The sequence below is a fragment of the Pogona vitticeps genome, chromosome 2, assembly GCF_051106095.1.
Source record: "Pogona vitticeps strain Pit_001003342236 chromosome 2, PviZW2.1, whole genome shotgun sequence".
Lineage (NCBI taxonomy): Eukaryota > Metazoa > Chordata > Lepidosauria > Squamata > Agamidae > Pogona > Pogona vitticeps.
In genome coordinates this window covers 73418238-73445243 of record NC_135784.1, presented here as the reverse complement: position 1 = coordinate 73445243, position 27006 = coordinate 73418238, and the positions used below count along the sequence as shown (strand labels likewise).

Here is a 27006-nt window from a genome sequence, read left to right as displayed (position 1 = left end):
ATTTCAACCTAATAAGAAAAAAGTCCAGTTGCCATGACTCACCTTCCAGATAACTTCACCTGGATGACAGAAAATCTTCACAGAGAGTTCAAGTGACTCTTCAGATCCTAAAATTCTTTTTCCTTCCCTTTAGATTGCACTAGTGCTGATCAGATTCCACAATGAAATACACTAGTGTTTTCCCTATTTTCATTATGTGATAGAATTGTATTTCTTTGCCAAGTTTTGACAGTGTTTTTAATAAGCTAATTTATAAAGCAGTTCACATCAAAACATTCCTTCCATATGAGCCTACCTGGCAGTTAAGATCTAGCCAGGGGGCCCTTTTGAAAGAGCCACCCCTCAAAGAGGTAAGAGGGATGGCTTGCAGACAAAGGGCCTTTTCGGCAGCTGCCCCCAGACTATGGAATGCCCTCCCAACTGAAATTCGTCTGGCGCCGACGTTGATGACATTTCAGCGCCAGGTCAAAACCTTCCTGTTCCAGAAGGCTTTTAATTGAAATAACATCAACTGTGGGTCCTGATGATGACAATTTATATTGTATTTTAATTGTATTTTAATTATTTTATTTTTATTGTATTGAATTTTAATTATTGTAAGCTGCCCAGAGACCTCTGGGTAGAGTGGGCGGCATATAAATTAAATAAATTAAATAAATAAATAAATAAATAAATAAATAAATAAATAAATAAATAAATAAATAAATAAATAAATAAATAAATAAATAAATAAGTAAATAAGTAAATAAGTAAATAAATAAATAAATAAATAAATAAATAAATAAATAAATAAATAAATAAATAAATAAATAAATAAAAACCATTAAAGGCAATAAAACAAAGGAAAGTCAAAACAGCTCAACAATCTGTAGTAGCAAAGTCAGTCCACAATGCTTATCAGTAAAAAAGAGTTATGCCTTCAAAAACATGGAAAAACAAAAGTGTTTTTTATTGATCTTGAAAAGTAAGTGAGCATCAGGGTCAGATCAGCCTTTTGGGCGGAGGCTTTCCACAATAGGGGAACAACTGCTGGAAAGGCTCCTAGTAAATAAATGGCAATGCACAAGAGATCACACTCAGTCTTCCAACTATATCATAAAGCACGAGAGAGAAATATTCTAAATCATTTAAACTGGAACATTTAATATTATAGTAACTAATAACAGATTGTTACATTTAAGACTGACTAGTTGTAAAGCTTCCACTGTTAAAACAGGACATTATAGCACTTTATAAGCAATGTTTTTCGTTTGAGAAAGGATGCCACTTCTTAGAAATCAGAATTATTCTTAGGACTCAGATAGTGGCTATAAATATTTATAACATTTCAAACATGTTGAAAACCATCTTGCAGAAAAACTGTTATAACAATGTTCATGCTCTGTTGTTGCCAATTCACGTATTTCATATGAATCTTGAAATTAACACAGTGAACTAGCTTGTATAAAATATGTATAATGGTTTTTAAAAACCCAATTAAATCTATAGAATTATTTAACTATATCTGGGGCACACCAAGGAAGACCTGTAGCAAGGGACAGTCCAGGTATTTCAGGTACATTTTGCATAAATACAACTTCCTCACACTTGCCTCCTTTCAATATCTACATCTATTTTATATTCACTATGAAGCCATTTTATTCTATAACATGGTCTGAATTTTCCTCTTATTTGCATTTACCCCAGTAGTAAATCCCTAGGCTCTGTGACTCATGTCCCTTCAACTGCACTCTATTTTATTTTTTATTAACTTTCCCTCTGTGGCTCTTTATAGCTCTCAGTTCAGCATTTTGAAATTATCTTGATCACTTTGGCTCTTCTACAAGCCAATTGTTTCACATTTTCATGATTAATTAATTAGAGAGCTTCCTGAAATCTTCTGCCCAGTTTAAACTGTTCCATGATGAGTGGCATCATAGGCTTAAAATCTGGAAAGGTTAAGAATGTTTCACTGAAGTATTAACATATTTTAAATGTATTATGTGACTTTAAGATACCTCTGTATGAGAAATATTAAACAGAAAAATGTTGTGCAGGTCTTGGCATTGGATCAGACTCTTAGAGAATGACTATACAGCTGACCAAAGACCACTACTAGTTTCATCCATGCTTAAACATCTTAACAAGATCCTCTTGAATTTCCCCTTTCAAGATTCTGGAATTGCACCAGTATATACGGATACATATGTACATGTGCATGTATGCACACACTTAGTACTTGGCATCATTACCCTATTTCCCCCGAAAATAAGACAGGGTCTTATATTAATTTTTGCTCCAAAAACTGCATTAGGGCTTATTTTCAGGGGATATTTTATTATTTTCATATACAACAACCTACATTTATTGAAATACAGTCATTTCATCTTCTGTTTGCTGCACAATGGTGGAGGGCGGGGTTTCATGTAACTAGGGCTTATTTTTGGGGTAGGGCTCATATTATGAGCATCCTGAAAAATCATACTAGGATTTATTTTCAGGTTAGGTCTTATTTTCGGGGAAACAGGTTATTATAGGAAGGTGGACCAAGAGGGACTGTAAGGGAATGGAATATGTAGTATTTGTTTTTCAGGACTTCCACAGGTGCTTGGGAAAGAGAATTTCTTTTCCTGTGTTCCTGTCTGCTGCAGACTAACTTCAAAGTCATGCCAGAAGACAAACACTAAATTCCATCTTATTTGCTTGTCAGCAGAGACTCATGAGAACTAAGGGGCTGGACTTTGGAAAGGTTACATTCTGGGCGTGGAGTTCTGAACAAAGAACTTTAAACTGATTGGATAACATTGTGCTGAAGAGACCTTGATTTAAAATATAGAAAGCAGAGTTTAGGGAGTGTGGAGAAGAAGGCGGGAGACCATTTTACCTTTCTGTCAGTTAGGGTTGATGATTGACAGAGACAAATAGCCATGATTACCTGGAGGCAATAAAGCTGTTAGAATAGCTGCAATTTAAAAAAATTAGATTTTATTATTTTATTGGGGTTTACTAACACAGTAGACTCTACTTGAGCATGCTTTGCATTGTAACAATTTGTACTTCCTTTTGAATACTTTATACTTGTTATAACTTTTTTAATAATTTTTTTTATATTTTACCCAAGCATGAGTCTTGACAAGGGTCTGATGCCTAAAGAAAGTGTCTTAGCCACAGAGCTGTGCTACCTACTTTTGTCATTTGGGTGTACTACCTGGGGTGGAAGTCTTAAAACAGTGGTCCCCAACCTTGGGCCTCCAGATGTTCTTGGACTTCAGCTCCCAGAAATCCTGGCCAGCAGAGTTGGTGTTGAAGGCTTCTGGGAGTTGTGGTCCAAGAATATCTGGAGGCCCAAGGTTGGGGACCACTGTCTTAAAGTACACGGCCAAAGGAATTAGTTGAGAAAGCTTGTCTATAGTTGCCAAGACACACAGTCTAGGTTCAAAGGATGGTGGGCTTTGGAACTACAGAGGCTCCTTCACCTAGTGGAAAGCTCCTTTAAGGAGGAGTCTTCCTGAGAGGGACTACTAGAGGACACTGAGACCACTAAGAATGGAATAAAAACTATTTGCATCTCCTAATAAGGTAGCAAACCAATGAACAGATTTACTCACATACATATTCCTGTTTTCATGTGATGCTGGGAGACAGAGGAAAGACATAAATAGAGGGACATTTGCTTTTCACAGTAAATACATCAGAGTCCTATCTAGTCGAGAACTCTGTTCCCACAGTGACCATCCAGATGCCCCGGGAAGCCAAAAAGAATGACATGAGAGGACAGTAACCTCTTGCTCCCCAGCAGGAAGGATTCATGATCAGAAATCTGGAGGTAATACTGTATATAGCTATCAAGACTAGTGGCCACTGATAGCCTCACCCTCCACAAATGTACCCATTCCTTTTTAAAACTACCCCTTCTAGTGGCCATCACTTCATCTTGTGATAGCAACATGCACAATTAAAGCATGCTCTGTACGAAGGAGTCTTGATTTTTATTTGTTCTGAATTTGCCATCATTCATCTTCAGTGATGTCTGATTCCACATAGACGTCGCTGTTTTAGTAATGTATACATGCTAAACATTCCAGCTTGTTCTAGGACTGCTCTATTTGGAACTTTGTCCTGCCAGGTGATACCAAAAATGCATTGGAGACAACATGTATGGAATGTGTTCAGCTTCCTCTCGTGCCGTGCACAAAGGGTCCAGGACGCACTGCAGTACAGGAGTGTGCTCAGGACACAGGCTCCATAGACCTGGATTTTGGTATATGCCGTCAGCTTATTAAGCCATACTCTCTTTGTGAGTCTAGAGAACATGGTACACCTGCTTTGCCAATGCGTTTATCCAGCTTGACATCTAGGGAGAGAGTCATTGAGCCAAGGTACACAAAGTCATGAACAACCTCCAATTCTTGTGTGTAGGTGGTAATAGAGGGAGGTGACTTCACGACCTGGCCCATGACTTGTGTTTTCTTCAGGCTGATTGTTAATCCAAAGTCTTAGCCTTACTAAGATGATTCATAAGTTGTTGGAGGTCTTCAGCAGAATGGGCAACAACAGCTGCATCATTGGTGAAGAGGAAGTCCTGCATGCGTTTCAGATGGATTTGGTCTTTGCTCTCAATCTAGAGAGATTAAAGAGCTTTCCATCTGATCTGGTCTGGAGATAGACACCTTCTGTTGCAGTTCCAAAAGCATGCTTCAGCATGACAGCAAGAAAGATCCCAAAAAGGGATGGTGCGAGGACACAGCCCTGTTTCACTCCACTTTGGATGTCAAAGGGATCTGATGTTGAGCCATCAAAAACTACACCGCCCTTCATTTCCTCATGAAAGGACCTGATGATATTAAGGAGTCAAGGTGGACATCCAGTTTCGGGAAGTAATTTAAAAAGACCGTCCCTGTTAACCAAATCAAAAGCCTTTGTGAGATCTATGAAGGCCACAAAGAGTGGCTGTCATTGTTCCCTACATTTCCCCTGCAACTGTCTGAGGGAGAATACCATGTCAGTGGTGGGTCTATTAGCTCAAAATCCACACTGTGATTCTGGATAGACTCTGTCTGCAAGCACCTGGAGCCACTTCAGCACAACATGGGCAAGCAGCTTCCCTACAACGCTGAAAACAGAAATGCCATGGTAGTTATTGCAGTCGCCCCTGTCGCCTTTGTTCTTGTACAATGTGACAATGTTTGCATCCTTCATCTCTTGTAGTACTCTGCCTTCCCTTTGGCAAAGACAGAAGATTTCATACAGTTCAGTGGTGATGATCTCTTTACAGCATTTCAGCACTTCAACAGGGACGTTCTGTTCTAAGATTATTGTTAATAATAATACTCATTCCCAACTCCCAGTCATTTCTGACAATGCTAGAAAGCACTGGCCTCAGTATACTTATCTTGGATAGGCCTGCTTTTTAAGACTTTTCACTGTAAAACTATTATTCTATTCCCCATTTCCTCTTCTGTAAACAGTTAACTATCCACAAGAGGATAGTACCGGTATGTCTTGTGACTTTTCTAATGACTTTATTTAATGACTTTTAAATCTGTCCATGAGTCTCTGGCAAGGAACTTTTGCAAAATATGTTTTGAAACTCCAAGTACACTGTAGTTACTACACTGATGAAGATGGTTGTCATACTCTCAAAGAACTCTGGAAGATTAATGAAACAGGACTTGCCTTTGTAGAAACCATGTTGATTCTTCTGAATTAAGTATTGTCTTTCCATATATATAGATACAGATACCCAAATAGATGGAAATATATAATTACTACAATTTTACAGGAACAGTATTCCTAGTATATAGGATGGGGTGGGAAGACTGGGATCATATGGTCTCTGCATTTCTGCAGTCAGTTGTCAAGATGCTAATTGGCAATAGGCAACCTCAGAGTCTCTATGCCTGTTCTGTCTCTTTAAATTGGACTTGAAGTGGGCAGCCAAAATAAAGGATGCCTCCAATTACAGGACTAATTAGACTTCCACCCCCAAGAGGACTCTTCTCTTCAAAGTACAATCAGATGATGATGATTGAAAAACTCCAGGGCCAGTCAAAATTATAAAAGCATTGACTAGTATTGTATAACAGATACAAGTTTTAACCAAAAATCTAAGCATCTGTTAAATATCAGCACAGTGTGTATGATGTTCCTAATATTGCCGGGTTTTGTAGCTCTGATGGTCTGATTTCTGAGCTCTGCAACTGCTTATAGTACTGTGTGAAATTTCTTGATATTGTTCTCAAAGCTCCAATGACTATGGGGACCACTGAGGTGTGTTTTTTCCAGATGTAAGATGTTTCAGTTGCCAGGTCTTTGTACTTAGTTAGTTTTTCCAATTCTTTATTTTCATCTCTGGCATCTTTGCCACCTTTTCTAGTTCTTGCAATTCCAGTTCTGAAAACACTTTACTCTGGATGAAAACCTTCTCTGGTCCATTAATCGTTGTTCAATTCTGTCACTACTTGTGTGTTTCCTTTTCCAAATTTCCATCATTTTTTTTTTTGAAAACCACAGGCTGTTGGGTTTGCCTCATAATAATATTTCATAATTTCTCAATTTTTGGTGAGAGTCCATGTTTGCATTTGTGTTGTTCCAGTAGCTTTGCAGCAGCCTGTCCTGGTCCCTCAACAGGGTCTGCTGAGCCCATTTGTCACCAATTGCCCAGGGGCTATAGCATCTGACACGGCTATAGCATCAGACCTTGTTGACCCGGACAACAAACAATCTGGTATGGACTTCTGTTTATTTCCTCTCATCATAATTGATGGTTGGTGGACACAGTTGGTCTGGTTTCTCACCTATCTGGCTTGGGAGACCCTTCAGCATAGCTCTCAATCTCACTGAAGCGCTCATGCCCCTCCGCCTCAACAAGGCCTGTGCCCATGGAGGAGATTATTATTATTCAAAAACTCCAGGCACAGTCAAAATTATAAAAGCATTGACTAGTATTGTATAACAGATACAAGTTTTAACCAAAAATCTAAGCATCTGTTAAATATCAGCACAGTATGTATGATGTTCCTAATATTGCCGGGTTTTGTAGCTCTGATGGTCTGATTTCTGAGCTCTGCAACTGCGTGAAATTTCTTGATATTGTTCTCAAAGCTCCAATGACTATGGGGACCACTGAGGTGTGTTTCTTCCAGAGGCGAGATGTTTTGATTGCCTGGTCTCTCTACTTAGTTTTTCCAATTCTTTATTTTCAACTCTGGCATCCCCTGGAATTACAATGTAAATGACCCAGACATTTCTTCATTCTATTACTACTATGTCTGGTGTGTTAAGTTCAAGGTATATATCCATTTGGATCCAGAAATCCCACAAGATCTTGACTTCCGCATTTTCTGACACCTTCTCTACCTGATGTTCCCACAGCTTTTTGGGGCCTGGCAAGTTATAGCTTTTGCCTAATGACCAGTGCACTAACTTTGCCATTCTATCATGTCCAACTTTGTAAAGATGAGGTGTGACAGTTTCATCTTTTTCTTAGCAGAGTCGACATTTGCTGTTAACACTAACTCCTTGGATCTTACCTTTCATCATGATGATGATGCTGATAAACCGCAACATAGTGAGAGTTGTAATTCCATGAAGTAACTGATCTTGGAAGGATGGAAGATTCAGTTAACCCTGAGCCAACTGCAGAATCCACTGAGATTTAGCACTGACCGTGAGCAGAGTTTTGTAATTATAATTTAACCACTACGCCATGAAGCACCTAAGAAATAAGCTGGACTTAGTCCTTGATTCAAGTAACAGAATTTCCACATCTGCGTGGAGGAGGAGCAATGAAAAGACGAATCCCTGAGTTTGTAGGATTTGTTCCTGTCCTTGTATTTCATGTTGGAGCCTTAAAGATTTTGTCTCCAGAAAGACTTTGAAAGGTGTTAAAAGATAGTTTTATCCTGAAATTTGACTCCTCACACATTTGGATTAGAAAGACTTCTGGGAACTTTGTTTTCTGTGGGTGACACGTGCTTTGGTATCTTGTCTGTGCAGGGAACCACAGAATTTTCTTTTTCAGCATTCACTTTGGACTGGGTTTGCACTATCATCATTTTTCTTATCTGATTTAAATGGCAAATCTTGGCAAAGTTGATTGTGTTTGCAGTGCTTGTTTAGAAATCAGCCTCACAGAACCAAGTGAACAGTACCCCTACAGCTGGTTCCAAAATATTCCATTTTGCATGGGGTGCCTACATGGATAAAGAAGTCTCTCTCTCTCTCTCTCTCTCTCTCTCTCTCCAGACCATCTCTTTCTGTGATGAAAGCAATGATGGAGGGGCAGAGTTAGTGCATTCGGTTTCCACACATTTCAGTAACAACTGATTGGGGATTCTGCCTTTCACTTTGTAGGGTGGGCAAGCCTAAGGAATGGCTTCATTTCGTGCTCCCACTCACTCTTCCATTTTCCCATTAGCAGTAGTACAGGTAGCAGCAAGTAGGGCCAGCATACCCAGGTCAGTAATGTTTTATACTCATGCCTAAGGTAACTTGAACAGAAGTCAGAGGTGGTGGTTATGATAGTAGTGGTGGAAGCAGGAAAGAAAGCTCTCTGTTTTCTTATGTGGTGATCTGTGAAGAAATCTCTTCTGTGATTAGCTGTGAGATAGTTTCAGAGCCAAGGCACCGCAGAAGAGATTACGAAGCAGGTTCCCAGAGTGCTAAAAATTCTGCTACTTAGCACCAGTCCTGTCATGAAGTGCCTGCCTTCCAGGAGCCCCTTGGAATTCATGTGCCCATTGGGCTGGATTTTGGCCAGATGTCCCTCTTTTTAAAATCTAGTCCCCTTCTTGGTCCAGAGGCACCAGGGGTCTGGACCAGACCTAAGAGGTTCCTGGGCGAGAACCTTGGAATCCAAGCATGTTCTGAAGTTGGCAAACTCAGAGACTGCCCTTCCCACCATGCTTTGGTACCATGATGCATGGAAAAGAGCCAGGCCTGCAGAGAGGCAGATACTGTACTTAGTGTGTCTCCCTTCGCTCATTTATCTCGTGGCAGCACACACTGCGGGGCCAGGACGTTTGGGTTTTTACAAAACCATGCAATGTATGGAAACAGTGCAGTGGAGCAACAGGTTGGCAATGAGAGAAATCTGAAGAAGTGGACTTGTCCATGAAAGCTCACAAAATATAGTAGTTCGTCTTCAAGATGCCAGATTTTTTATCTTCTTTATTTTTTATTTTTGTTTTGCTTTTGCCTGAGGTGCTAGCCTAGACTAACATGGCTACCCCTTCTAAAACTTTAAACATGATGTTGATTAATTCAGTAGATAATTTGAATGACTGAATAAAATTTGTCTAATTTATTACATTTCATTTAATTTGTTTCATAATGCATTTAATTTGGGGTATAAATACTGTTAAATGAAATAAAATATTCTTTGTAAATCAAGTGAGTGGTTAGTGGTGGATATTTATGGCTTAACTGACATAATTTTATTGTCAATGAAATTAAAACATTAAAGATAACAGAGGTAATTTTTTCCCAAGTACATTATTTTCTTTAAGTTGGTGTTTAATATCAGTCAGTTGCATCCCTAAATCTTTGATTTGTTAAAATATATGAGCCATTTCTCCTTGTATCTGCTGTAATCATGTGGATAACATAGTTTATTTATTTATTTATTTTATTTTATTTATACCCTGCCTATCCGGGCATTGCGACCACTCTAGGCGGCTTCCAGGCAATATAAAAAACAGGTACATATACCAAAATAAGAAAAGTAAAACAATATAAAACAATATACAATAAAAATAAACAGTAGACAAATTCTTCAAGATGGGAAAGTAACAAAGAATAAGTGAAGATAAAAGAAATTAAGTATTGACTGGAGGAAAGGCCTGCTTAACCATCCAGGTTTTTAGTTGGGTCTGTTTCCAATCCTTAAGTGTCTCTTGCTACAACAATTTATACAGACTTTGTTCTTGCTCAGGTGAGCCTCTTGGGGTTTTTTCTTTTCCTCCCTTTGCTGCCATACTTCCAAAAACATTTTTTAAGATGCTGTTTGGGTTTTTTTCAAGCAGGTGTCACTGCTGCCTTACATTTCTTTCATACAACACTGTTTAGGTAGCCCATCCAAAACATAGATTAGCACTTGTCTCTCATTAAAATGTTCCCAGTCCACAAGTCAAAACGACGAGTGTTTAAAGGAACAGACAGTGCCCTGAGGCAAATATCAGCAGTTCAATCCTTCTCCCCAGCCTCAGTAGTTAGGGGTAGATAACCAGGGAGTGGGGCTTTGTCTTCTTTAGTTTCTTTCATTTAATGTCCTTCTCCTTTCCTCTCCCCCTCCAATCAAAGCTGCTCCAGGCTACAGGAGGGAGGGAGGGTTGCCTCCACCTTGGTTCCAAAGGAAACAGAGGTGCCTCCAGATCCGATGATGTTACACAATTGTCAGGATCTCACCCACACTGCCTTGGCAGCTGCAGGAATGGTGCCAGCCTGTTCCAGGAATGGCCTGTTGTTTGCAGACTCAGGCCCTGGTCTGTGTAGCAGCTGCTGAGCCACTCATGAGGCTCACCTGAAAATCTGGAGGGAAGGCCTATTGAAGGAGTAGTTCTCCCTCCCAGAACTTGCCTCAGCAACAAAGATCTTTGACTGTGCTGACTGCCTTGCTGCTCCTGAGCGCCAGAGTCATTAAGGTCCAGTATTCCTGCATCCATTCCTGCTCCTGCCTTGGTCCCTGCTCTTGCCTCTGCTTGGCACCTACATCTCTGTCTCTTGACCCCGCTGTTCCTACACCTGCTTCTGTTCCTGCCTTGGCCTCTGTTCTGACCTCTGCTTACTTCCTGCATCTCGGCACCTTGTTCTTGTTCCATGTTCTCAGCCTTGTGCTCCTGCCTCAGCTTGGTCACGACCAACTGTGCAGGGAGTGCTTTTGGACTTGATACTCTGTGTGGCGGACTGGGTCCTGGTGTCCTTGCCCCTGGTGAGAGGATGCCTGGGATATCTTGGATTGTGACAACAATCTAAAACTCTTCCTATGTTCAGAAGTTCCAGAGTTCTCTTCTCTGATTCTAGTTTCATCCATCAGCATTATACTTGTGAGTCTTTACCTTTGAATTAAAACACCCTTGACTATTTTTGTCCAGTCGTGTTCGACTCTAGGGGGCGGTGCTCATCCCCGTTTCCAAGCCATAGAGCCAGCGTTTGTCCGAAGACAATCTTCCGTGGTCACATGGCCAGTGTGACTTAGACACGGAACGCTGTTACCTTCCCACCGAGGTGGTCCCTATTAATCTACTCGCATTTGCATAGTTTCGAACTGCTAGGTTGGCGGGAGCTGGGACAAGCGACGGGAGCTCACTCCATCGCGTGGATTCGATCTTACGACTGCTTGGTCTTCTGACCCTGCAGCACAGGCTTCTGCGGTTTAGCCCACAGTGCCACCACGTCCTTTTAAAACAACTCATTCACAAAAAACTTTCTCCCCTTCTCCCTCTTCCTCCTCCTCTTTCTTTTTTTTCTGATTGAGGCTGAAGGATGGGGGGGAGGCTCACTTCTACCACACCTTGAAGAATTATAGGATCTAATCCACTTTCACGGACTCATTAAGCCCAACTTTCTTCTATATCATTGTTTTAGGTCCAGAAAAGTTTCTTTATATAAAACACATATCTTGACTTAAAGAGTCCTGGTCAGAATATTTTCCAAAATCTTTCTGTACTCCTCTGCTCTCTGCAAGGGGTGTTCCCAGCTCTTTGCCCAATATGGCTTTCTCTTCAACCCATGCACTCAGATAAGACTTGGGGGGGGGGGGAAGCAGTTTCCGCGAACTTCTCTCCCCTTTCTGTCGACTCTGCTGCTTCAGCTTTTCCTCACGGACTGTCCTTTTCCTCCCTACATTGGGAGACTTGAAACCGAGGAGTCCTGATCAGTTTCAGGAGCTCTCCCAAAACCTCGCTGTGATGAAACCCTGCTTCTGGATAGAAGCAAAATATTAATATAAGTCAAATCAAGATTGAACAAGTTGCATAACAAACCTTATAAGGTAGTGTGAGAAGAATTCTTCCCAGTCTGTGCCCCCATTTCAAATGTGCCAGGGGCCCCCAGGGCGCCAAACAGCCCACCCTTGAAAATGGTCGTTCTAAAGGTCTAGGTTTTTTTTATGAATTGATCTTCGATAATAACACATAGCAAACTTCTTTTTCAGGAAGCTGTTCTGCAGTTTCTAATGTTGCCTCAACCATCCTGAGAGAGACCTGGAAACACTTTCCAACAAGTCCAATGAATCCGGCCCCAAAGTCCTTTGTGCTTTCTCACCAGCATCTCTTTTTCCAGCCTGCTCTCCCTACCTCCCTGATCCGTTTTGCTCTAAACTAAACCGTTTTAAAACCAACCTCCCGCCCCTTTCTTCTCTACTGGGAAGACGTGACCCTCTTTGTTGCATCCATCCGATTATTTAAAACAAATCCCTGTCAAATTGACGCGCCATGGTTACTTGGCCTTTTCGGAAGAAGTCTTTGGAGTGAGCATGAACATGCATAAATGTGGGGGGGGGGGGGTTTACGAACATAGATTTGGTTCCCTAAGGCCAAGGGAAGCTCAGCCTCCTGGGGCTCTTCGTGCACCGGTTGCTAACAAACGGAGGGCGAGGACGTGGAGAGGGGCGAGGACGAGCTCCTGCAGAAAAGTGCGCAAGGAAAGCGCGCGCGGGCGGGGGGAGAATGAGATGGAAGTACGGTCCCCGCGAGGAGGGGCTGTTGGGCAAGGAGAGGGCCGGTCGAAACGAGCCCACGAGCGAGCGTGGGCGAGGAGGGAAAGTGATAGCCACGGCGGCTGGTAAAGAAAGGCGCCGCGTCCTCATTCCGAGACGGTCGCTGCCGGCAGTCGGCTGAGAGGAGTCCGCTGCACTCTCTCTCCTCAAGCGAAGTGAAGTGAAGGCGACGCGGTCTGAGCGAGAACCGTCGGAAGAGCTAAGGACCGGCACACCCCCGCGACCGAAAGCCGGGCTCTCCTGCACTCCTCCCCCCCACACACACACACACGCACGCACGAGGCGCTCAGCCGGGTGTCCCTCTCTGAGGTGCTCCCTTTGCCGACTGCCGAGAAGAAACCTCCAGGCGTCACGACCAAGGGAGCTGGGAGGACCGGCCGGGCCGTGTGTGCGTCTCTCTGGGAGGATTCCCGCCTCTTTCCCTCCGCCGCTGGTGGGTGTGAACACCAGCGGCAACCAGTGGCTCCCTCTCCGGCTTGGCGGGCGCGAGGGAGCGGGCTTCGTCGGCTCGCGCTCCTCCTGCTCGGGGATCCGCTCGCAGCCTCTGGCGGGCTTCGCGGCGGGGCAAAGTTTCTTCGGTCTGAACCCGAGGTCGGTGAGTGACTGCGAGGCGGGGGGGGGGGGAGGCGGCCGGGCGAACCTGCCCTTCCGATCGAGAGGAGGTCTCTAGTACTATGCCGGGTGGCGGTGCCGGAGGGGGGGGCGCAATTATTTATTTATTTATTTATTTATTTCCTCTCCAATGAGGGAACAGATTGGAAAAAAACATCAGGTGGGTAATAGGGGTTAAGAAACGGACTAGAAGTCGTGCCTTTAGGTCGTCGGAAGCACAGAAGAGTTGCCGGAAAGAGCCCCCGGGGTGGCGTGTGGCCGAGTGGAAAAAAGAGGGGAATTCGCCCGTTTCAACGACGGCGGCGCTTTCTAGTTCGTGTACTCCAAAAAAGGAGCTAATCTGTGAGGAAATTCTCGAAATATTTATAAGCGAAGCAAGCCTCAATCCCGGAGTGCTAAGGCTGGCGCCTGCAGACAGCGGATGATAATCGACTCCCAATACCTCGCTGGAGACGGGAACGAGAAAATATGGGACAGGCGTGATCTCTGTTCACCTGCCAGTGCAGGAGCCCTTCGACCCCGGGGCACCTGGAGAGTGAGGTTGGGCTCCTTCCTTCCTACCCTATACTAGGGTCCCAAAGAAAATTACTTGGCCTAGCCTATCAGCTGCTTACCCTTCATGGGAAAACTGCCACTGGTGCTGGTACTGATTGAAAAATCGTCCTTCAGATTGCCCATATCTATAAAAAGTCACAGTGCTTTCAATATCTCCAAAATTGGTTGCACTTCAGAAAATTAGAGATTGCTTGATGAAAAGACATGATAAACAACATCCTGCCTTAGATTCTCAGGAAATCCAGTGCCACAGTAATTCAGCCAGTCTCTTACAGTGACTCAGTTTTGTCAACAACCCCAATCTTCTAGTAAAACCTTGGGTTCTCGTAACTGACTTGAATTTAAGCATGGATACAGCAAGACAGTTCTACTGCAAATGCTTTGTCATAGGTAAAACAAATTGCATTTTAATATATCTTTGGTCAATCCAGTTTTGTACTATGAAATATCGGTTTGAAGCAACCACTCATATGGCTGAGTCTTCTGTGAAATCTGCTCTTGAAAGGTGATAGTAGAAGTTATGGGGGGGAGAGAGAGAAATACCTCTCTCCTGTCAATTTTCTAAACAAATGTTTTAAAATGTATCAGTTTTTGACATTTTATAGGTAAAAGATAGGCAAAGAAATGCCAAACTTCTAATCAGAGAGCAAAAGTGGAGAAACAAATAAGAATTGTATGGTTTGTTGTTGTTAAGTTGTGTCCAACTCTTTGTGAGCCCATGGACCAGAGCACGCCAGGCCCTCCTGTCTTCCACTGCCTCCTGGAGTTGGGTCAAATTCATTTTGGTAGCTTCGATGGCATTGTCCAACCATCTCATTCTCTGTCGTCCACTTCTCCTTTTGCCTTCACTCTTTCCCAACATCAAGGTCTTTTCCAGAGAGTCTTCTATTCTCATCAGATGGCCAAAGTATTGGAGCCTCAGCTTCAGGATCTGTCCTTCCAGTAAGTACTCAGGGTATGGTTAGCTTTTGGTAAATGAAGTAAAATCCTTTAAAACACAAAAAATCTAAAATCAAGAAAATTCATTTACAATCAATGTGTTTTGTCAGTACTGCTGCATAGATCTGGACTCTAACAAAGAGCAATGGAAAGACTGATTCCAAATGTCAGATTAATGGATAAAGAAACCAGGATATTTGACATGAGACAAAATAATAGATCTAAAAGAACAAATACCCTGTTTCCCCAAAAATAAGACCTAACCTGAAAATAAGCCCTAGTAGGATTTTTCAGGATGCCCGTAATATAAGCCTTACCCCCAAAATAAGCCCTAATTAAGGGAAACACCATCCTCCACCATTGTGCAGCACCCAGAATATGCCATGACTGCATTTGAATAAATGTAGTTTGTTGTACATGAAAATAATAAAACATCCCCTGAAAATAAGGCCTAATGTGGGTTTTGGAGCAAAAAGACCCTGTCTTATTTTTGGGGTAACACGGTAGCATAATTAAAATAGAGGTGGGCAGACCATGCCATGAGGCATGTAGATGGAATAAAGGAATGCATCAGTGGCAACCTTGGATCAGAAGAAAGAGTAGGGGAAGATTGCAAACTAGGTTGATGGATAGTAAAAGTCCAGTTGGCATGGATTAGAACAGAGCAGAACAGAAATATGTGGAAGCAAAAAGTGGAGTCCTGTATCCAACACTGGATGTTAGTGGGGTAATAAAGAAAAAGAAGAGAAATATCCATCCTCTAGAACAGAAGTGCCCAACCCCTGGTCTGTGGCCTGAGCTGGACTAGGCTATGAAGACAGACCTCCCTCCACCCCCGCACGCGCTCCCCCTGCACAGCCCACTTGCGCATGCTTGCCTGTGCCTGCGCAAGCGCTCCCCCACCCCTTCGTGCATGCACATGAGTGCCCCCAAGCGCAGTGCTGCCCTGCACGCATGAGCATGTGTGTGTCCACACGAGCACGCTCCTGCTCCTTCGCGCATGAGCATGCGCGCCTGCATGAACACTCTCCCACTCCTTTGTGCATGCACATGAGAAAGAAAGCGTCTGCTCCTTCGCGCATGTGCACGAGCGCGGGGGTGTCCTGCCTTCCCCAGCTGGTCCGCGAGGTTTAAAAGGTTGGGGACCACTGCCCTAGAATATACAACTCATAAAAACTGTTAATATGTGGTGTGGGTTGTTTCAGATCCAAAGCTATAAAACACAGGTTCCTAACCTATGGGTCACAACTCCCACAGGAGGTCACAAAATATTTTCTGGAGGGTTGCTGCAGTTTTTGGAGGAGGAGAACACATCATACTCAACTCACTCCACCTGCTCCCTTCTGCATGCCTCCTGCCCCTCCCTCATTGGCTCATCCCAGAGCCAAGCTCTCTTTGCTTCTCACAATGGGGTACCTGGGGTTCCCTGGCTGCATGCTGCCCTCTGGCAGTGGCAGCTCCTCCTCCTTGGCTCTGGGTGGGTGGCTGGCTGGCTGGCACAGATGTGGAGCTGGGATGGGGTGTAGTGGGAGATGGGTCCCAGCTGCAACCTCTCTGAGCCAGGCCAGAAATTGTGCAGGAAGAAAAGGTTGCTGTCACAGCTGAAGTGATACTGACCCTTCCTCACTTCAGCCCCATGCTGCTGCTGTCATCTTAGGGAGGACCATTGAGAAGGAAAACGGTGACAATCCCTTTCCGAAAGAAAACTCTCTCTCTCTCTCTCTCTCTCTCTCTCTCAATAAAACCTGCCCAGTTTTAACTCATCCTCATTATATCCAGGGACATGGTGGTGCTGTGGGTTAAACCGCAGAAGCCTCTGTGCTGCAAGGTCAGAAGACCAGCAGTCATAAAATCAAACCCACACAATGGAGCTCCCATCACTTGTCCCAGCTCCTGCCAACGTAGCAGTTCGAAAGCATGCAAATGCAAGTAGACCTCGGTGGGAAGGTAACGGCGTTCCATGTCTAGTCACACTGGCCACATGACCACGGAAACTGTCTTTGGACAAACACTGGCGCTACAGCTTGGAAACGGGGATGAGCACCACCCCCTAGAGTCGAACATGACTGGACTAAATGTCAAGGGGAACCTTTACCTTCACCATTATATCCACATCCTGGAGGCCATTAAGGGACTGGGGTGTGTGTCGCTTTAACAAACACTCAGCTACAAAATTTGACGCTAGTTGCCTAGATGCAAGTACAACCATCATATTAAATATTATGATAGAATTATATTCTGAAAAATCTATTATTAATGGGGGGTTACCCCATTAAAATGCCTTTTGTGCATATTTGGGGGGGGTGATCTCTCAGGTTACTTGGTTGTTGTAAAAGGGAGTCACAACTCAAAGGTAGGGAAACATCATTATAGAAGGATTAAGAATGTAGAAGACAGTGGCTGCAGTCCATTCACTCTCTTCTTGCCTTCCCAAACCCAAGAAGGTGCAGGAGAAGCAAAAACAATTTGGAAGCTACCTAATCGGCTTCTGCTGGGATAGCTTTTCCAGATCGTGTCCAAGTGTCTTCTTTTTTTTTTCTTCCAATCCTCTGACTTCTAACCTGGTGGTCTTTGAATAGCACACAAAACCAGCTTAGCTAGCACCTGGAGCTCTGTGCCTTATTTCTGCACTTAGAAAGGTAGGCAAAGGATCTGAGGACATCTGGGCAGGGCGTTAGTGGGCTTTCCAGACACTTGGACTAACCTAGCTTCTGCTCCACCTAAAACTAATAATAAAATGTGCCATCAAGTTAATTCTGAGGTATGGGGACTCCATGGTTTTCTACGTTTGGATTAGTCAGAAGTGGTTTACCATTCCCTTCTTCTGGAGACATTCTGAAACTGTGCAGCTTGCACAAGGCCACATAGGCTGACTCTTCTCGAATGCACAGTGGGAAACTGAACTCCCTATTTCACTGAGCTACCCAGCCATCTCATCTAAGGTGCATCAAGATAACAGGAAGTAGAGACAATGTTTGGCTGTGTTTGTTACAACTAAATGTAAGCTTGTGATGGTAATTTAGAGCAGAGGAAATCATGATAATGACTCTGTGAACAAGCATAATTACTCAGTGCATTTCTAAAGCACGCAAACTCTAATTGTTTTTGAATAGAAAATAATCTTCAGCACAACTGTGCTCCTCAATACTATTATCTAGAAGTGTTAGGTGTTCATAGAAAGAAGTGCACTGCATTTCACTTGGAAGGGAAAGCTGTGCTGTCTAGTTAACACCTCGGACACAGAGAAAAGATTTGGGATCATAAGTGTGAAAGGAAATGGAGAGGCAGACTGCTGAACTGCCCGGCAGTGTTTCTGTAGGTTTGCAAAAGGATGTCACTAAATGTTTTGCATTTAACCTTATATGCCAATAAAGGCAAATAAACTGGAAACTGCTTATTAGTATGCTTAATTTATTTTTTAAAAATGCATATAAAAAGGGAAATAAGTACTAAAGTACGGGAAAATATTTGAGATAAAAGAATGTAAAATTGTATGCCAGAAATGGTATTTAAAACCATTAAACGTGAATTGTGTGGATGGCAAAATTTCAAATTTATGTTGGAGATTTTTATATGGTGGGAATGTAAAAATGTAATGAAGTTTCGAAAGCTGATTTTTGAAGTAATTAATGAAATCCTGGAGTTATCTGTAGAGTTTACCCCAAGAATAGCACTATTGTCAATATTTCATAAAGAACAATAGAACTGGACAATGAAAGAATTGATAACAAACTTAGCATCAGCTGCAAGATTAATTATAACTAAAACCTGAAAACTAAAGCATGATTTCAATTAAATGATTGGTATAAAGAAGTATAATGGGGACATGGTGGCGTTGCGGGTTAAACCACAGAAGCCTCTGTGCTGCAAGATCAGAGGACTAGCAGTTGTAAGATCGAATCCATGTGACTGAGTGAGCTCCCATCACTTGTCCCAGCTCCTGCCAACCTAGCAGTTCGAAAGCATGCAAATGCAAGTAGATAAGTAGGTACCACCATGGTGGGAAGGTAACAGCATTTGGTGTCTAGTCGTGTGGCCATGTGACCATGGAAACTGTCTATGGACAAACACTGGCTCTACGGCTTGGAAATGGGGATGAGCACCGCCCTCTAGAGTCGGACACGACTCGACTAAATGTCAAGGGGAACCTTTACCTTTACCTTATAAAGAAGTATGGAATATAGATATTAATTACTTAGGAATCCTTCAGTCTCAAGAGACTATGGTAATGTGCTCGGAATAGCTATTAATTGATTGATTTGTTTTATTATTATTATTAATTTTATTTGTCAATTTTGAATTTTTGTGTATTTTATATTGTGTATATTATATATTTATACAGTGGTGCCCCATATAGCGACGTTAATCCATTCCAGGAAAAACGTCGCTATCTGGAAACGTCGCTATGCGGGGGGGGGGACCCATAGGAAAGCATTAAGCTCCATTTAATGAGTTCCTGTGGGGGCAAAACTCACCGGTAAGCGAAGATTCCCCATCCGGCCGCCATTTTCGCCGCCTCGGTAAGCGAGGGCAGGGCGCGAAAACGGAGCGGGTGGCCATTTTCTTCTTCCGGCGGCCATTTTGGAACCGCCGATCAGCTGTTCTGCAAACATCACAATGCAATATTTTGCCACCTAAAACATCGCAATGCGATCGCATTAGCGATCGCAAAAAACGCGTCGCTATGCGGATTCGTCATTAAACGGTGCGCTCATTAAGCGAGGCACCACTGTATATTTATAATGCACTTGAAGTCTATATGACAACACAGAACTATTGAAATAATGTTTGCTCATTCACAGTTCTAAGTTTCTTGCCTTTTAAAGCAATAGCCATGTCTTTGAAATCCTGTGAACATCTTGGACACAATTATTTTACTCAGACAAGTTGCCAATGGGGCTGCAATGGGGATGCAGCTACATTCATCAGTGTTCTATCCCTGCAACTACTGTAGTTCAGTCTTTTTGGATGAAGTCATGAATCTGAGACAGTGTGCCTCTAAATAGAAATTGCTCTTGAACATAAGCGCAATTCATGCCTTGGGCTTTCCATAGGTATCTCTCTGGCAGCTAAAGTGTCGGGCTAGACAGACTTTTCATTCAAAGCCAAAACAGACATTACAGAATATAGATACTGTAGTCTGTGATTAGAATTGAAAGCAGGTTTGTACTGTAGCGACTTGAGCAAGTAGTTTTTTGTGTCTGAGAAAATAGAGCACTGGTGTTTTTTTCTCTGCAAGTGCATTGTGTCCTGCATTAGGTTTTCTCTCGTTTTGTTTTCCTTTCTGTTTAGTCCAAAATAACATTATTATTAACTTTATTATAGAATAATATAGAATTTTAAAGTTATTAACTTTAAAATAGAAGAAAATGAGAGGGTGATAACTGGTTAAGTTACAAGAAGGCTGTATCAGTGTATCTATTTCAGTATGCAAGTACTTTTATCTGTTGTACACATTGTGGGATGTGGTTTCAACAACTCTTGCTGTAAATGGAAGTGTTCCCCCCGCCCACCTGAATCACTTAGTCAAGGGGCATTATCACTGCCATCTTGATTCATTTTACAGTGGTGCCTCGCTTAACGATTACCCCGTTCCATGACGAATCCGCTTTATTTGTTTGTTTGTTTGTTTGTTTGTTTATTTGATTTGTACCCTGCCTATCTGGACTACTCGTCCACTCTAGGCGGCTTCCAATGTAAGATAAAACAATAAAACACAAGAATATACATCATCCTTCAATGACAATTACAGTAAAAAGAAAAACGATATTTAAATGGGGAAAATCCACTTTATGATGATTGGTTCCCTGCTTCGGGAACCAATTCTTCACATTACGATGGTTTTAAAACAGCTGATCAGTGGGTCGCAAAATGGCCGCCCGCTGTGCAAAATGGCTCCCCGCTGTGTTTTAGGACTGATTGCTCACTTTACAGGCACCAGAAAATGGCCGCCCTATAGAGGAGCTTCGCTGGACAGTGAGGTATTTCACCCATTGGAATGCATTGAAGGGTTTTCAATGCATTTCAGTGGGCTTTTTACTTTCGTTTGACGACATTTCATTCTACAGCGATTTTGCTGGAACGGATTATTGTCGTCAAGCGAGGCACCACTGTATTGAAAGGCAAAATGTAAAAACTATAAATGAATGTATAGCAAAAGAGTTTGCTTCTCACCATAAGTGCATTCGTTGTGTAGATTTCCACTCAAATTGTTCTAGTCAATGTGAAGGGAGGAAGGGAATGATTTTTACCTCCTCCTCATTCCCCTGCAGTCTACAGTGTCACAGAGTTATTGAAAACACCCCAACCCTAGGAGGCAAACTCTTCAAGGAGCATGGAGAATGAAGAGGGGGTGGAAATGGCACCTCCATTCTGCTGCCAGAACTTCTTTGCTAGATAAAAAAAGACTTTTCTGCTCTGAGGAGCCTTTAGTGGTAGATAGATCTTTTGTGCAAGTCATATTGTCATTCAAATCATTGTTTTTAGCTCACCTAGAAGTATTTCCTTCACGGATTGCTGCCTTGTCTTGGCAAAGGGGCTTGAGTAATTCAGAGAAGCTATGGGCTAAGCCATGCAGGGACACCCAATATGGACAGGTCATAATGGAGAGTTCTGACTAAACGCAATCCACCTGGAGCAGGAACTGGCAAGCCACTCCAGTATTTTTGCCAAGAAAATTCCATGGACAGAAACAAAAGGCTAAAAGATATGATGCTGGAAGAAGAGCCCCTTAGGTTGGAAGGCATCCAACATGCTACTGAGGAAGAGCGGAGGACAAGTACAAGTAGCTCCAGAGCTAATGAAGTGGTTTTCCTGATGGAAAATGATGCTAAAAGGAAGACATGGGTGAATTTGGAGGCAGAAATTTATGATCAGAGGTCAAATAGATCTGTGTTGCTTGGAAATCAAGATACGGATTATATTGAGAGGAAATTAGTAAATCGTATAAAAAATGCCTTAAAGAAATTTCATAAATGGCATTTTAAAACTGGCAAAAGGGGAGTAAGAAATCAATCCTGGAAGTACGATACCGGAGTTGAGAAGCAAAAATGAAAGGGGGGGGGAAGTAACCTGCGGATTAAATGAAAAAATTACTTTTTTATACTATTTTATGCTGTTAGCCGCCTAGAGTGGTCTTAACCGACCAGATAGGCGGGATATAAATAAAATAAATAAATAATAACTAAAATAAATTGGTTTTGAGAGAGATATAGTCACACAGAAAGCAATATGAGTAATTACACTATGAGCAATTTTGGCTAGATGGGAAGCTAAAGAGTAGATAAAAATATGTAGTTATGAATTCTACAAAGGTTAGTGAATAATAGTAATAATAGATGCTTTGGTTCTTATGGTATATAGAGAGAGCTTAAATATGAATGAATTACTATATTGATTATATAGACAAGATTAGTTTTATAATGTCTTTTTACCTGTAAAAGTGGGGCTCTTTCAGAAATGTATTAAGCGGGCCTAGAGCTTTTGTGTGAGGAGGTGTGTGTGGTTAAGCTACCTTTATGATGAAATTAGAATTGTTTGTGGTAAGTATTGGATAGAGGGGTACGCAGGTGAAAGAATCTTTAGAGACTTTATATCCCTGGTTCATACATGGAGCAAAGAAATATAACAAAAATGGAAAAGTTACTTGCTGAATATCTTAAATGGTTGATAAGTACAGGTAATGCTTAAATTAGATTACATATTCTGATCACAATTGTTTAGAAGGTATTGATGAAAAGCTAGAAACATGAAAATATTAAGTAACTTATGAACTATATTTGGTCTATGCAATTAAGAGTGGCTTGAATATAAGATCAATAGGGGTTTAAGTTTATATACTGACAATTTATGTATGTTAATCTTTGGGGTCTATGTAGTCAGAATTATATATCAAACGGATATGGCCTAAAGATGTTTAGTAGGGCAATATGGTTTATGTAGTCAGTATTACATGTTAGATGGATATATGGAAAATATTCTCCCCGATTATGTGTTCTGTATTTGTTTTGTATGTTTGTTTGTGTTATTAATTAATTAAAAATGCAGAAAAAAACAGGAGATGGCAAGAATAAACATTGACATCCTGGGTGTCAGTGAACTAAAATGGACAGGAATGGGCGAATTCAGTTCACATGATTATCATATCTACTATTGTGGGCAAGAATCCCGTAGAAGAAATGGAGTAGCCCTCATAGTCAACAAAAGAGTGGGGAAAAGCTGTACTGGGATATAATCTCAAAAGTGAGAGAATGATTTCAATATGAATCCAAGGCAGACCTTTCAACATCACAGTAGTCCAAGTTTATGCGCCAACCACCCATGCTGAAGAGGCTGAAATTGACCAATTCTAGAACTGACACCAAAGAAAGATGTTCTTCTCATTCTAGGGGACTGGAATGCTAAAGTCGGGAATCAAGAGATAAAAGGAACAACAGGTAAGTTTGACCTTGGAGTTCAAGATGGAGCAGGGCAAATTCTAATAGAGTTTTGTCAAGAGAACAAGATGGTCATCACAAACACTCTTTTCCAACAACACAAGAGGTGACTCTACACCTGGACATCACCAGATGGGCAATACAGAAATCAGATTGATTATATTCTCTGCAGCCAAAGATGGAGAAGCTCTATAAAGTCAACAAAAAGAAGACCTGGAGCTGATTGTGGATTTGATCCTCAGCTTCTTATACCAAATCTCAAGCTTAAACTGAAGAAAGTAGGAAAAACCGCTGGGCTAGTGAGGCATAATCTAAACCAAATCCCTTATGAATACAGAGTGAAAGTGAAGAACAGATTTAAGGAACTAGATTTGGTGGACAGAGTGCCTGAAGAACTATGGATGGAGCCTCGTAACATTGTACAAGAGGCAGCAAAAAAATATATATATATCCCAAAGAAAAGGAAATGCAAGAAAGCAAAGTGGCTGTCCAATGAGGCCTTACAAATAGCAGAGAAGAGAAGGGAAACAAAATGCAAGGGAGATAGGAAAAGTTACAGAAAACTGAATGCAGGCTTCCAAAGAATAGCAAGGAGAGACAAGAGGACTTTCTTAAATGAACAGTTCAAAGAAATAGAGGAAAATAACAGAAAGGGAAAAATCAGGGATCGGTTCAAGAAAATTGGAGATATTAAAGGAATCTTTTATGCAAAGCTGAACATGATAAAGGACAAAAATGGAAGTGACCTTACAGAAGCAGAGAACATCAAGAAGAGGTTGCAAGAATACACAGAGGAATTAAACCAGAAAGATCTTGATGTCCTGGACAACCCAGATAGCGTGGTTGCTGACCTTGAGCCAGACATCCTGGAGAGTGAAGTCAAGTGGGCCTTAGAAAGCCTGGCTAACAACAAGGCCAGTGGAGGTGATGGCATTCCAGCTGAACTACCGTATTTTTTGCACCATAAGATGCACTTTTCCTCTCAAAACAAGTGGGGGGAGAAGTGTATGCGTCTTATGGAGCAAATACTGTCCCCTCCACGCCACCATCGCTGGCTTCCGAGGCCTCCGGAGGCCTCAGCAGGCCCCGTGGGGGCCTCCCCCCGGCACCATCGCTGGCTTCCGAGGCCTCCGGAGGCCTCAGCAGGCCCCGTGGGGGCCTCCCCTAGGCCCCATCGCTGGCTTCCGAGGCCTCTGGAGGCCTCAGCAGGCCCCATCGCTGGCTTCCGAGGCCTCCGGAGGCCTCAGCAGGCCCCGTGGGGGCCTCCCCCAGGCCCCATCGCTGGCTTCCGAGGCCTCCGGAGGCCCCATCGCTGGCTTCCGAGGCCTCTGGAGGCCTCAGCAGGCCCCATCGCTGGCTTCTGAGGCCTCCGGAGGCCTCAGCAGGCCCCGTGGGGGCCTCCCCCAGGCCCCATCGCTGGCTTCCGAGGCCTCCGGAGGCCTCAGCAGGCCCCATCGCTGGCTTCCGAGGCCTCCGGAGGCCTCAGCAGGCCCCGTGGGGGCCTCCCCCAGGCCCCATCGCTGGCTTCCGAGGCCTCCGGAGGCCTCAGCAGGCCCCATCGCTGGCTTCCGAGGCCTCCGGAGGCCTCAGCAGGCCCCGTGGGGGTCCCCCACCACCACCATCGCTGGCTTCTGAGGACCTCCAGGAGGCTTTCCACTGGTAAGGTGCTGCTTTTTACTTTTTTAAAAAATGTTCTGGGTGGGTTTTGTAGGGTAGATTTGGGCTGGGGGTATGTTTCTATGTTGCTTTGTGTTTTGGTAATTTTTTTGCAGTCTCAGCATGGGACTTGCTCTGTTTATTTATTTTTACTTTATTTTTTGGTATTTAAATATTAGTTGCTGCTTTTTACTTTTAAAAAATGTTCTGGGTGGGTTTTGGAGGGTAGATTTGGGCTGGGGGGTATGTTTCTATGTTGATTTGTGTCTTGGTACTTTTTTTGAAGTCCCAGCATGGGACTTGCTCTGTTTATTTATTTTTACTTTGTGTTTTTGGTATTTAAAAATTAGTTGCTGCTTTTTACTTTTTAAAAATGTTCTGGGTGGGTTTTGGAGGGTAGGTTTGGGCTGGGGGGGGTATGTTTCTATGTTGCTTTGTGGTTTGGTACTTTTTTTGCAGTCCCAGCATGGGACTTGCTCTGTTTATTTATTTTTACTTTATTTTTTGGTATTTAAAAATTAGTTGCTGCTTTTAACTTTTTAAAAATGTTCTGGGTGGGTTTTGGAGGGTAGGTTTGGGCTGGGGGGGTATGTTTCTATGTTGCTTTGTGGTTTGGTACTTTTTTTGCAGTCCCAGCATGGGACTTGCTCTGTTTATTTATTTTTACTTTATTTTTTGGTATTTAAAAATTAGTTGCTGCTTTTAACTTTTTAAAAATGTTCTGGGTGGGTATTGGAGGGTAGGTTTGGGCTGGGGGGGTATGTTTCTATGTTGCTTTGTTTTTTGGTTATTTTTCTTTGGCAGTCCCAGTGTGGGACTTGCTCTGTTTATATATTTTTATTTTATTTTAATTTTCAGTATTTAAAAATTAAGTGCGTCTTAACGTCCAGTGCGTCTTATGGAGCGAAAAATACGGTATTTAAAATCTTAAAAAATGCTGCTGCTAAGGTGCTGCACTTTATATGCCAGCAAGTTTGGAGAACTCAGCGTGGCCAGAGGATTGGAAAAGATCAGTCTACATCCCAATCCCAAAAAAGGGCAGTGCCAAAGAATGCTCCAACTACCGTACAATTGCACTCATTTCCCATGCTAGCAAGGTTATGCTCAAAATCCTACAAGGTAGGCTTCAGCAGTATGTGGACTGAGAACTCCCAGAAGTACAAGCTGGATTTCGAAGGGACAGAGGAACTCGAGACCAAATTGCTAACATGCGCTGGATTATGGAGAAAGCCAGAGAGTTCCAGAAAAACATCTACTTCTGCTTCATTGACTACGCAAAAGCCGTTGACTGTGTGGACCACAGCAAACTATTGCAAGTCCTTAAAGAAATGGGAGTGCCTGACCACCTTATCTATCTGCTGAGAAATCTATATGTGGGACAGGAAGCAACAGTTAGAACTGGATATGGAACAACTGATTGGTTCAAAATTGGGAAAAGAGTATGACAAGGCTGTATATTGTCTCCTTGCTTATTTAACTTATATGCAGAATACATCATGCGAAAATCTGGACTGGATGAATCCCAAGTCATAATTAAGATTGCCGGAAGAAATATCAACAACCTCCGATATGCAGATGATACCACCCTGATGGCAGAAAGTGAGTTGGAATTAAAGAACCTCGTAGTGAGGGTGAAAGAGGAGAGTGCAAAAAATGGTCTGAAGCTCAACATAAAAAAAACCACGAAGATCATAGCCACTGGTCCCATCACCTCCTGGCAAATAGAAGGGAAAGATATGGAAGCAGTGACAGATTTTACCTTCTTGGGCTCCAAGATCACTGCAGATGGTGACAGCAGCTACGAAATTGAAAGACGCCTGTTTCTTGGGAGGAAAGCAATGACAAAAAAACCTAGACAGCATCTTTACAAGCAGAGACATCACCTTGCTGACGAAGGTCCGTATAGTCAAAGCTATGGTTTTTCTAGTTGTGATGTATGGAAGTGAGAGCTGGACTATAAAAAAAGGCTGACCACCGTAGAATTGTTGCTTTTGAATTGTGGTGCTGGATGAGGCTCTTGAGAGTCCCCTGGACTGCAAGGAGGACAAACCTATCAATTCTAAAGGAACTCAACCCTGAGTGGTCACTGGAAGGACAGATCCTAAAACTGAG

At 42.6% G+C, this 27006-nt stretch overlaps 1 protein-coding gene across 2 annotated transcripts in view; it reads left to right on the top strand.

The window, feature by feature from the left end:
• The first annotated feature begins 12979 nt into the window (after nt 1-12979).
• HRH1 (histamine receptor H1) overlaps nt 12980-27006 on the top strand; it is a 39657-nt gene continuing 25630 nt past the window's right edge. The window contains exon 1 of one of the 2 annotated variants that reach the window (XM_020802566.3): nt 12980-13288. The gene's annotated coding sequence lies outside the window, so the exon portion shown is untranslated. Of the gene's footprint in view, nt 13293-27006 lie in introns of both variants that reach the window. The other variant, XM_078385421.1, reaches the window with a different exon arrangement.